The sequence below is a fragment of the Moschus berezovskii genome, chromosome X, assembly GCF_049115385.1.
Source record: "Moschus berezovskii isolate FMDL1 chromosome X, NW_MosBer_1.0, whole genome shotgun sequence".
In the NCBI taxonomy this organism is placed as follows: Eukaryota; Metazoa; Chordata; class Mammalia; order Artiodactyla; family Moschidae; genus Moschus; species Moschus berezovskii.
In genome coordinates, this window is record NC_142488.1 from 37,593,190 (window position 1) to 37,606,667 (window position 13,478).

Sequence of the window (13,478 nt, forward strand, 5' to 3'; positions counted from 1 at the left end):
ATGCACTGACTCAATGACACATCCTGCCAATCCCCTTTGAAGGCACTACTTTTAGGACTCAACTCTTTGTTGTAATGAGAAAGAAGGAAAATTCAGAACAAAAGCCCATGAGCCAAGTTTTCGTGCACAGATATACTTGAAAAGTGCCTTGGACTGTAAATCCAAATGCTTGGTTTGGGGTTCCTGCTTTGCCATTTGCAAGTCAAATGAATTTGGGTAAATCTCTCACCCTCCTGAGCAATAGTTTTGTCATCTGTAAAATATAAAGCAAGTCCATTGTATTAGGCCTGTGGTATCATGTAGCTAAGGATGCAGACAGGGGAGTAAGCCTTTGAAAATCTTAGAATCATGGAAAGGGAGAGGGAAAAGGCCTAGAAAAACATCAGAGGATCCCCAAGCCTTAATCCCTGGACATGGAGAGTTTTCAGAAAGCTCTGTCTTCAGTTTAGAAGTGACAGCCTTATCAGTGGTAAGAGTAGGACTGAAGTTCTTCCCCTGACTCTGTTTGGGTCCCCAGAAGCAGAACTGAGGTAAGGATTCAAGTGCGAGCAGTTAATTTGAGAGATGAGCCCCAGACACACTAGTAGTCAGAGTGGGGACATGAGACAGCACCTCATTCAGCCAGTGGCCAACGTAGGGACACTGTGAGCCCACGTAGATCTTGTGCCCCAGAGTCACCCCACCTGAGGGCAGGAAGCTGGGCCATTTATACACCCAGTTCTGTCAGTCAGTGGTTGAGGGTTGTTCTGAGGCATTAGGAGGGGAGTTAATTGTCTGGCACATCTGACCTCCAGCAGCAGCTGGCAAAGTACATTTCTAGGCTTCAGAAAGCCCTGAGATGAAGGAAGGGGCTGGTACTCGAAGGTTGGGTGGCGTTCACCAAAGTCAATATGGGTGAGCCTCTGACAGCAGGACTTTCACAACTCCCAAAACAGGCAGAATTTCCCCATATCAGCCTGCAGGCAGGGTACCCTGAGCTGGATCTTCAGACTCACACCATAGAGGATGACCCCTCAGCAGCAGGTGGCAGGGTCTGCTCCCTAGCACATGTGGTCTGGCCTCTAGCCTTTGAAAAGTAGCACGTATAGGATTCAGGAAGGAAAAGCCTGGCTGAGAGACTGAGCTTAGTTTTCCAGGAAGTTGAGGACGCCTTGGAAACACCATGAGCTCAGTCTCTCAGACAGCGGCAGAGCCTGTCAGGTGGAGGCGTCTCTGTGTGCTGCTCCCTATGGGGGACGCTATGCCCTGACTTGCAAGAGAGTGGCTGGAAGTATTACTATGGCAACCAACATAAGCCCACCGGAGGATGCTTTAGCAATAGAAGAGAGGAACATGGAGACCAGGATTCCAGGGAGTGTACCTCTATGGCAGGTGGCCAAAGATAGTTGGTTTTCCTTGCTCTTGAGGTAATTTTGACCCATGTTACACATACATACATACACTCTGCCCTAAGCTGGTTGGAGCCCAGGAAAACACCTGTCACAATGTTGTGCCGACTAGCTGTGTAAGCAGAAATGAGTGGGTGTTTCTGTTTTCCCCTCCATCAAATGATTCAGATGGTACCAGTTCCTTGGTCTCCACCGTGGGAGGCGGTAAGAGCTGATGCAAGAACGTCTGGGAGGCATTTGGAGCATCTTGAAAGAAAGAGGTTGTCAAGAATTCATCTTATGAAATGCTCAAGGTTTTTTTTTTTTTTTTTTCATTTTCATGTGAAACCTTATGAGTTTTCAAATTGCATTTATGCTCTTTCAAACCAGCAGCTGTTCTGAGACCGCAAGCCATCCAGAGCTGCTGACCACAAAGTTAAGGTAAAAATCAAATCGGAATTAAGAAGATATTCTGAGTCACAGCCAGATTCCAGGTTGGAGCTTAAAAGCTTCCTCCCTGATCAGCTTCCTGCACCGACCCCCAGGCTCACAGAGCGCTGGGCTGCTGCGCATTCCTTGCCATTAGATATTGAAAACAGGAAATGAAGGGGCCAGTCGGGGGATGGTAATGCTTGAAACAACTTCAGAGAACAAGCTGATGAAGTCATAGATCTTATCTCCCTTGCCTTTTCCATGTCGGGTTTCTTTTAAAGATAAGGTAGTGAATCAAAATGCTCTGCCTTTTTTTTTTTTTCAAGATGGAAGCAGAGGAGGATTTCTTTAATATCCCCTTCCCTCCCAGTGTTTCCAAAGATAACCAGATGAGAGAAATGCCTCATGATCGGGCGCACGTGCATGTAAAATGCGATTATGGGACAATTTCCCCATCTTGGTCCCCAAGGGCTAGCAGAAGAGCAGGAGGAGGGAGGAGGCCGGAGACGGTTGAGGAGGCAGGTAGCCCCTGGGGCCTTGCATGATGGTTGTTGATGATGATGTCTTTGTTGTCTGTTTTATTAGGGCAGGGCTCAAGCCAGAGGGGACCTTGTGGGCCTCTGGCCAGTTTGTGCTGTAGAACTGAAATGAAGGTGACTGTCAGAGGCTGGGAGAAAGCAGTGTGTTTGGCTCCTGTCTGTGAGATGTGGGCCATACCCAGCAGGAATGTGAGCGCCATGACCATCTTGAGTCCCAGATCCCCCATGCTGGGCTGGGTGGGGCAGCAGTATTCTGTTGAGAGTGACTTGAAGCAACATTTCTGTCCAGGAGGGCAAATGTGAGATGGGGGGAGGAAGGCAGGAAGGCATGCCAGGTGGCCACTCAGGTCTGAGGGATGAAGCCAGGAAAATAAGCCATGTGGCATTAAGGAGTGCAAGGATGGCGGGAGGCAGGGGTGCAGCCGCTCAGGGGGAGCAAAGACCTTAGGGTGTAGTGACTAAGGACACAGGCTTTGGGACCAGCAGCCCTTGGTTCTGGTGCCAGCTCTGCCACAGGCATGTGACCCAAACCTCAGGGTTAGTTTGGTTTGGTTTTGTTCCTGACATTGATCAATACCTATACCATGAGGTTGTTATGGAGATGAAACGGGTTGACTTTTTAAAAAGTGCTAGAGGCAATGAAGTGTGCAGGGTGCCGGAAGGGTGTATTTATGTAGTTCCGGGAAAATCGTGCTGAGAAAGCGGGTAGGCTGCCAGGTGAAAGGGAAAACACAAAGGTAGATGAGATACTTATCTATGAAATAGCTTTGATGGCCTTTTGGTGACCCTCAAGAACAATTTACATCTGGCAAAGCAAAACTGGATGAGCAAGAGAGTATGGTTTCTGTGAGCTGTTGAGGGCAGCCCCCTGAGAAAGGAGGCCCCTGTCTTTTTTAAGCAGTAGGCACCTGGCCTTGGCCCTGCCCTGCTCTGCCAAGTGTGATGGATATGGGTCAGGCCCTAGAAAGGCCAGGCTTCCCTCCCGAGGCAGTTAGAAAAGAGGAATTTGCAGGAAATGAAGTTAGAAGAAGTGATCTCCAGGGGAGAGGGACCGGAAAAGGATGGCAGAGAGAAACTAGTAGTGTTGTGGTTGTGAGGATGGAATTGTGCAGTGCACAACATGTACTGCTGTCCAGACAAGCCCGGGAGTGGGGATGTGAGAAGAAATGGAACAAATTAGAGAAGAGAAAAGCAATGGGCAGGGCAGTGGAGAGGGACACAGGGACTGGCTATTCTGGGTTTGATTTCGTGCACAGCCCAAGAAAATGGAGTTGTTTCTTCCACTGAAAAGTTTAACATAAATGAAAAAGCACTGGACACAGGCCATGTGCTTATCCCAAAAGAAAGAAGAAGAGAAGATGAATTAGTATCCCTTTAATGTCCCTGAGAAAGGGACTTAAGAAATGGGTTATTCTCCCCTCCCCCAAACCCGGCACATCTCCTGGGTGTACCAGCATGGGAGAAAATTTCCTTCAAATGCTGTCCCATCTCTGCCCATGGGCCCCCTGTTCCCACATATGTACAGCCCCTGGGCCCTGGAGAGATCATTTCTGCTTAAGTCAGAGCCTCTTGATGTTCACATTCGCAGATGGGTATTGGCCTTTGAAACCCCCTTCCAGTTGAACAGAAGCTGGCAAGTGAGGCATTTGAATAACCTTTCTTGGAGCAGCCTGGCATCCCCACTGGACTCCTTTGAGCCAGGCCCTTCTGGGTGGGGTAGGGGTGATTGGAAGCCTCTACTTGCAGCTCCTGAGTGCTGGATGCATCCACCACGCCCAGGAGGAAACACGTGGCGCAGCCTTTCCTCTCCATTCTCTCTGGCCTCCTCATTAGTGATTCTCAGCTCTGATTGCCCATTAGAGTCACCAGGGAAGCTAAAAGAAAAATTCCTGTACCCGGTTCCCACCCTGAACCGATTAGAATTAGAATTAGCATCTAATGCCAATTAGAATTAGCATCTCATAAGCCCAAGTATCTGTATTTCTTTTTAAAATTATTATTATTTTAGTTATTTGGCTGTGCCAGGTCTTAGTAGTTGTAGCATTTACAGTCTAGTTCCCTGATCAGAGGTCGAACCTGGATCCCCTGCATTGGAAGCATGAAGTCTTAACTGCTGGATCACCAGGGAAGTCCCTCTGTATTTCTTAAATGCTCTTCCAGGTGCTTATAACAGCCAAGGTTGGGAAATGACTACTCTAAACACTGAAGTGATCCAAGTAGCAACTCACATTCCCTGTGTGGGCCTCAGTTTATCCAACAGCAAAACGACGGAGTTGGACTTTGTAATTTATAAATCCAGTCAGTCCTAATACTCTGCAACTCTGTGACCTAGCAGCAGGTAAGACACCTGAATACATGAGTACATAGGCACTCAAAACATACTTGCACATGCACACACTCCTGCTCTAGAGTGTAACTTTCACCGTGTCTCTCCCAATGTATAGAGATACTAGATCTCAGCTAGTCCTCCCACCCCATCTTTCTTTCCCAAAAGAAACTGTCAGAAAATTCCGGAAGCATTTTAGATAGAAGACCAAAAACTAGAATTTCTAGGGCAATAACAAGAAGTTGAGTTTTCAAAGAGAACTGAGGGGGCAGACAGAAGTTCCCAGCCTAGAAGTGCCCCAGAAGTCCCCTCTAACCCCTCTTTTTGTTCCTGGAGAAACTAGGCTCCAGTAGGTGAGGTTCATCATCTAAGGCCACTCAAGTAGTTAGTGGCAGAGTCAGGGCAAGTTCGGTATGGCCTTCGGTATGATCTGAGGCAAATCATTCTGCCTCAGAATGATCCAGAAAATGGCTTCAAATGCATGTTTCTGGGACTTCACATATTTCATTCCTCAGGTGTGTATGAGGGAAGCAGGAATTAGATTTGAAATCTGCTCTCCTGGTAAGCCCAGAACCATTCTGTGTCCCACCATATTGGTATCCAGGAACAGACCCTGTCTCCTGGAGCAGGGATCCCCAACCTCCAGGATCTCACGCCTGATAATCTAAGGTGGAGCTGATGTAATAATAATAGAAATAAAGTGCACAAAAAATGTTATGTGCTTGAATCATCCTGAAAGCCTCCCTGCCACCCCAGTCCATGGAAACATTGTCTTCCACGAAACAGGCCCATGGTGCCAAAAAGATTGGGGACCGCTGTGCTAGAGGCCAAGTACAGTAGCCCTGGGGATACCCTTATCTACTTGGTGGCTGGAAATTCTCAGCGCATGCTACTCTTTTCTGGAAAGTTGAGTGACTCAGTGGTAGAAGGTGGGGAGGCAGTGATGGAGTGAGACTGACCCAACTGTGACCCAAACCTGATGTCTGACTGAATGGGCTGAGGCCACATGCCATTACCCCACCCCCTCCCCCATCAGGAGCCCACTGGAGGGGTGCCTGTGCTGAGGGGAGCCCCAGTCAACATCCAACCCAGCCTGTCAAGGAGGGCAAGGCTGAGTTCAGGGGTTCAGTCATCACATGGGCAAGGCTGGGTTGTGGTCCAAGTCAGATTGCATGTTGTTCCTTCTTGTGACTCACCACATGTTAGAACTGCTGTCTTTTGCTCCTGCCTCCACTGTAATCTGTCAGTGAAACTTTAAGCTCGAGGGTCTGCTCTGTACAATGCTTTCTGCCAGCCTTTTCTGTTCTTGGAAGGGTGTCATAAAAAATAATCATGGGTGGCGTGAGCTGAGCCCCTGTCACATGCCAGGCTCTGTGTGAGATGCTTTACAGACCTTTTCTCGCTTGATCCATGTGAGTCTGGTAGGCAGGATCATGGCTCCCAGAGATGTCTGCTTCCTAATCCCCAGAACCTGTAAACTTTATTGTATCTGACAAAAGGGACTTTGTGGGGATGGTTAACTTTAACTCTCCTGAGATTGGGAGTTTAGCCTGGATTATCTGGAGGGGCTCAGTATACATCTGGAGGGGCTCAGTATACATCTGGAGGAGCCTTGTTAGAGGCAGGAAGCTCAGAGTCAGAAAGAAGATGAAGATGGAAACAGAGGTTAGAGAGGAAATAAGACACTATACTGCTGCCTTTGAAGGTGTAGGAAGGGGCCATAAGCCAAGGAATGTAGGTGGGCTCTAGAAGCTGGAAATGCTGGGAAACTGGATCTCTGACTTTCCTTCAGAGAACCACACTTGAACCAGTGAAAACCTGCCTCTTTTTGCCCACATTTGAGCCTCTGTGTCAAAGCTGGAACCTGTGGGTGGTAGAGGGATGAGAAGGGGAGAAGGTCCCTCTTCCTTCTTCAGGAGCTACTGAATCTGGAAGGCAAATTCTTTACCATCTGAGCCACCAGGGAAGCCCATCCTGTGCCTAAGGAACCAAAAAATATTTGTTAAATGAATGAATAGATGGATGGATACTGAATGAGAGTAGAGGGCAGCTAGGAGCACAGCTGAGCGAGTGTGTTGCCCTATAACAGCTGGTAACTGATCTTAGGAGGAAGCACCCATGAGAGACACAGGGCTCCAACTTTGGAGGAATGGAGACTGAGCTGAGAGGGGGCAGCCATGCCTAGCTGGGTGAGTGGATGAAAGTGGATGAAAGCCTCTGGACAGAAACTATGGGGGTGGAGCTGGGGCAGACTCACCCTAGGCCATCGTGGAGTAGCCAGAGGGAATTCTACAAATTTCCAGAACCCTAGAATTCAAGCCAGAATTCTAGAAATTTCACTGAGGGGTCCAGATCCCACTGACAGTTCTTGGGCCTGTTCTTGGGGTCCTTTCTCATTCACACTTTGGCACCATGAAGAAAAAGATCAATGATTTGACAAACCAGATCCAGCTTCCTCAGTCTGAGGTATGTCTTTTTTCATGTTCAACTCCCTCTGATGGCAGACCTTCCTATTGCCATGTCTCTTCTCTAGCACCCGCAGCTGCCCTCAATTATCTCTCTGCATCCCATAATATGTTCAGCCACCATCTCACCTCAATTGTCCAAGGAGTCATGAAAAAAATTAGGATATCTTTTTCAACCACAGTTCCATTACAATCAGTCACCAAATGGTCTATTTTTTTAATGTTTCTTTTATTAAATATTTATTTATCTATGTATTTGGCTGTGCTGTGTCTTAGGTGAGGCACTCGGGATCTTTATTTGTGGCATACAAACTCTTAATTGCAGCATGTGGGATCTAGTTCCCAGGGATGGAACCCAGGCCCCCTGCATTGACAACACAGAGTCTTAGCCACTAGACCACCAGTTCAGTTCAGTTCAGTCACTCAGTCATGTCTGACTCTTTGCGACCCCATGAACCGCAGCATGCCAGGCCGCCCTGTCCATCACCAACTCCTGGAGTCCACCCAAACCCATGTCCATTGAGTTGTTAATGCCATCCAACCATCTCATCTTGTGTTGTCCCTTTCTCCTCCTGCCCTCAATCCTTCCCAGCATCAGGGTCTCTTCCAATGAGTCAGCTCTTCACATCAGTTGGCCAAAGTATTGGAATTTCAGCTTCAACATCAGTCCCTCCAATGAACACCCAGGATCGATCTCCTTTAGGATGAACTGGTTGGATCTCCTTGCGGTACAAGGGACTCTCAAGAGTCTTCTTCAACACCACAATTCAAAACATCAATTCTTTGGAGCTCAGCTTTCTTTATAGTCCAACTCTCACATCCATACATGACCACAGGAAAAACCATAGCCTTGACTAGACGGACCTTTGTTGACAATGTCTCTGCTTTTTAATATGCTATCTAGGTTGGTCATAACTTTCCTTCCAAGGACTAAGCGTCTTTTAATTTCAAGGCTGCAATCACCATCTGCAGTGATTTTGGAGCCCAGAAAAATAAAGTCAGCCACTGTTGCCACTGTTTTTCCATCTATTTGCTGTGAAGTGATGGGACTGGATGCCTTGATCTTAGTTTTCTGAATGTTGAGCTTTAAGCCAACTTTTTCACTCTCCTCTTTCACTTTCATCAAGAGGCTCTTTAGTTCTTCTTCACTTTCTGCCGTAAGAGTGGTGTCATCTGCATATCTGAGGTTACTGATATTTCTCTGGGCAATCTTGATTCCAGCTTGTGCTTCCTCCAGCCCAGCGTTTCTCATGATGTACTCTGCATATAAGTTAAATAAGCAGGGTGACTATATACAGCCTTGATGTATTTCTTTCCCTATTTGGAACCAGTCTGTTGTTTCACGTCCAGTTCTAACTGTTGCTTCCTGACCTGCATACAGGTTTCTCAAGAGGCAGGTCAGGTGGTCTCGTATTCCCATCTCTTTCAGAATGTTCCACAGTTTATTGTGATCCACACAGTCAAAGGCTTTGGCATAGTCAATAAAGAAGAAATATATGTTTTTCTGGAACTCTCTTGCTTTTTTGATGATCCAGCGGATGTTGGGAAGTCCCCAAATGGTCTTCATATGCATCACATTACAGACTATTCTCAGCCAAGCTAAAAGCAGCAGCCCTATGTCCATCAGTAGGGGAGTAGACAGATAAATCAGGATATATTCATGCATGAAGGAAAATAAGCAGCAACACAGATGAAGCTCACAAGCACAGTATTAAGCAAAAGAAGCCACATCGAAGATTCCAGACTGTATAAGTCCATTTGTGAAGACATTTCAAAGACAGACCAAAGGAAAGTGTGATGGTAGGAATTAGGATGAGTAGAGTGGAGGGAAAGGATGGGGCTGGATGAGGAATGAAGGAGACTTCTCGGGCTCTGGGAAAGTTCTATGTTTTGACCTCACTCACAGTTAGGGAACGTCTGCTCTATGGTCATTCACTAGGCTGGATACTCATAGGCTGCCTGCTTTTTTGTATGTGTGTTTTATTTTATGACAAAAAAATTTGGAGCTCATAATGATATTCTCCAGGAAAAAAGAACATTTCCATAGCCAGAGTTGCCTAACTGGGGACCTACTTTGCTGTCTCATGCTACGGGGACCGAGGCACATGATTCTAAGAGTTGTGCTTGGCTCTGGTACTTCCAGATCACAGTAGACCTGGTCTTCTTGGCTCACTTTTATACATCATTCATCTCATGGAGATGCCCAGTTTTCCAAGGGCACGCCTGTGGTTTTGAATATGTGAAGTGCAGTTCAGCAGTGTGGCCTCTTCTTTTCTCCTTACCCACAGACTCCTTCTAATCACCAGACTCCTTGATTGGCAATTGACATTAGCCACACCCCTCAGTCCATCAGGGATGGTCTAAAGCCACCGTGGGCCCCCAATGAAATGGGGTCAAGGTTTCAACCCCCTTTCTTTGAAGTGATCTCTTTGGTTGGATGGGACAGCCTTTCAACCCTTCTCCATAATAGTGGCATCTACTTGCCTTACAGACACAAAACTGACATGAGTGATGGGTCCCTCATGAACAAAAAGATCTGCTCCCTGAGGATTTTCGGTCTCCTCTACTAGAAATGAAGCTGATAACTCTTCAGGATTAATCTCTCTGCTTCCTTGGTTTCCTGACTGTGTAACTTCCCATCTCTGCCCTTTGTACGGCTATAAAGATTTCTACAGCCAAGATTGTCTCACTTGTCAGCACCTGCCCATGGTGACCCCACCTTAACAATGTCAGTTGAATGAGTAAGGGGATGATGGGTAGATCCATGATTGTCCCCATAAGCTGGCTGCTCAAGGTTTCAAGGAGTGTGGCTGGAGTGGAAAGCCACCTGTTTATTGTACCTTTTTATTAAAGAACATAGATAGGAGGAGACAGGTGAAGGCAAGGAGGAGAGGAGGGGGGAGGACAGGAAGAAAGGAGGGTGGGGTAAAGGAGGGAAGGGGAGGGAAGTTAGAGGGGAGGGGGGAAGGAGGAGAGGAAAAGGGAAGAAAGGAGGCAGGAAGGGTTGGGGGAAGGGCAGGAGGCAAGGGAAAGGAAGACAAGAGGAGGAGAATAGGGAAAGGAGAAAGAGAAGGGGGCTGTTGTGAAGAGTTGAGAAAGGTCATTAGCTACACAGAGCACATCCGGCTTGCAAACTTCCCTGGTGATTAGCCTTAAGCCAAAGACTCCAATTGAACCAGCAAGAATGCAAAGCCCTTGCAGCAAGCCAAATTCTATTACCCAGGGAGGAGGCATGTCTCCACATGGAAGAGCCTGGCTAGTAACTCCAAGATTTTGTCATGCAGTTGAAAGGTTTCACAATCCAGGTGAAGCATTTCCCAAGTGAGGAATTCTCCAGATTTAGTCTAAAACTGGTGTGTGTCAACCCACAAAGACATATTCCTCCACTACACACACTCCAACTTGCTCTCTCAGACCATACGAAGATAGAGCCTTGATGACCTGCAGGCCTTTGTACCCCTTCTCCTTTCCATCCCCCACCACACAATCCTCCTCCTTTAACTGCCCTGGTTTCTCAAGCATTTCCTAGATACTCAGTTGGGAAGCTTGTTCCCCATCCCTGATGTGAACCTCTTTATTCATATCCTACCAATAGTCATCTGTCAGCCAGGAATTGGTCAGGACCTGACTAGAGAATACATTTATGGAAATACGGTTGTCTCGTGTATCAGTTAGGACAACACCAGCAAGAGCTTAGCGCAATGGAAGTTTATTTCTTTTTCAAGGAAATGTCTGTTGGTGGCAGAGGCCTGGACTCTCCTTCACACAGTCATCGAAGCACTTAAACCAATGGAGAACTCCGCCTCTCTGACAGTAGAAATCCTAATTCCATTGGTTCAAGGTGGGATGTAGGCACCTATTTTTTAATGACTTTTTTTATGTTCCCCTGGTGACTCTAAGGGGCATCCAGGGCTGAGAAGCTCCTGTCTCCCAACCCCATCCTGAGAACCAACATCCAACCACCAAATATGGGAAATGGAAGAAATAGATCAAAAGACTATGTGGGAAGTATTTATGCACCGGGGCTGGAAGTAAGATGCATTACTTCTGTGTACGTCTCACAGATCAGAAGTAAGTCACATGGCCACATTTCACCCGCAAGAACTGCTGGGACACGTAGTCCAGCTGAGTGCCCAAGAACAAAGCAAGTGGGTTAAAGATCATTCAGCTGGTTTCTCCCCACCCATATTGCTATCTCTGAAACATGATTGTTAGCTTAGAGAAAACATGTCAGTTATTTTTGTTTGCTTGGATATGGAACCTAAGAGTTAAGAGTTTAAGAAGTTCCCAAGGGAATTAATGGCACAACCCTCTCCTGAGATAGTCTGACTGGGAGATGGTAAATGGTACAATGTTCATTCACCTTTGAACTGAGCCAGGGGTGGAGCCACAGAACCAATGACTGCTTGAGATGGGTGTGGTAGGGAGTGGGGAGAAAAGAGTCCCCTAGAATTTGATGTTAGAGGCAAGACTGTGCAAGGCAGAATGGAGCCCAGGGACAAAAGAAACAACTGTAAGGAGAGAGACAGAAGTAAAAGGCCATAATTTCAAAAATAGGTGACACACAGCCCCTGCTGCCAGAGGTTCACAGGCTCTAGGAAGAGAGCTAGGTGTGTATTCCCAGCTCCTTGTAGTCAAACACTAATTGGACAGATGGCTGGGTCTAACACACAGCCTGGTCTCTCAGGCCATGACTGGTGTGAACCAGAGAAGAGAGTGTGTGAGCCAAGGGCTAGAGGAGGGGCCAGAACACCTCTCTGCCAATGCTGGCTTGCTGAGGTGGTTGAATAAACCACTCTTTAGGTTCTGGGAGACTCAAATTGGCAAGATATCTGTGCTTTGGAATTGAAGACATTCAGAAAGCCTTTTCCATCCAAGGACTAAGCCAAAGTCATGTGCTGACTGGAACACATTTGTTGCCCTTAGGTTTTTGCACCTCAAAGAAGGTTAATGAACCAGGACTGATCCAGAAAAGACTGTCTTGGATGTTCCATAAGGAAGAACTTGAAATGTGGGGCATCTTTAATTTGGCAAGTATCTTAGTCAGTTCTGGGTGCTATAAGTTACCACAGACTGGGTGACTTAAACAACAAACATTAATTTCTCATGGTTCTGGAGGCTGGAAGTGTGAGATCAGTATAGCAGCATTGTCTGGTTCTTGGGAAGCACTCTTTTCCTCATAAACAGAGAACTCTGGCCCATTCATCTCCTTATAAGGGCACTAATCCCATCATGATGGGGCCCCACCCTCATGACCTCATCTACACCTAATCACCTCCCAAAAGCTCCACTTCCAAATGCCATCACATTGGGGTTTGGGACTTCAAAATATGAATTTGGGGCAACATAAACATTCAGTCTATAGCAGCCAGTTAAGGAAAGAGAAGGCTTCCCTGTGGCTCAGTGGTAAAGAATCCTCCTGCCAGTACAGGAGACATGGATTTGATCTCTGAGTCAGGAAGATCCCCTGGAGAGTGAAATGGCAACCCACTCTAGTATTCTTGCCTGGGAAATCCCCTGGACAGAGGAACCTGGCAGGCTACAGTTCATCGGGTCCCAAACAGAGTCAGACACAACTTAGTGACTAAACAACAACAAAGGAAAGAAATGAACACACATAAATGCTTGAATGCAGCATACCAATGAAGCTCAGACCAAGTGAGGTGGGGGCAGCATCACTGGAAGATGCTAATGAGGCTATTATTAAGACAGGAAGAAAGATGTACACTAGAGAAGGAAACTGCCCAAGTGGGGCTACAGGTCTCAAACTTGAGCAGAACCAATAATGCAGGTGGAAAATGGGTGAAGGCAAGGGATGGTGTGTGAGTCATGGGTAGGAGGCTATATTATTTTCTCTTCTTGCCCAACTGAGATAGACATACAGAAAAGCACACAAATCACATGGAAAGCTTAATGGGTTTTTTTGTTTGTTTGTTTGCTTTTTTTTTACAAATTCAACACATCTGTCCAACCAGTTCCCAGATCAAGAAACAATAAGACCAGCATTCTAGAAGCCCCCTTGTATTCCATTCTTTTCACTACCTATACCAATCAAGGTCATCCTGACTTCCAGTAGCATAGATTAACTTTGCTTGTTTCTGAACTCTGTATAAATGGAATCATGTGAACATGTACCTTTTGTGTCTGACTTCTTTCATTCAAGATTGTACTTGTGAGATTGATCCATACTATTGCACTTAGTTGCCATTTGTTCATTCTCTCTGCTTTATAGTGTTCTGTTGTGTGAATATACCATGCTTCATTTATTAATATCTCTTCTGTTGATAGACATTTGAATCATTTCTAGTCCTTGACCATACAAATATTCTTTTTAAAATTTTATCTATGT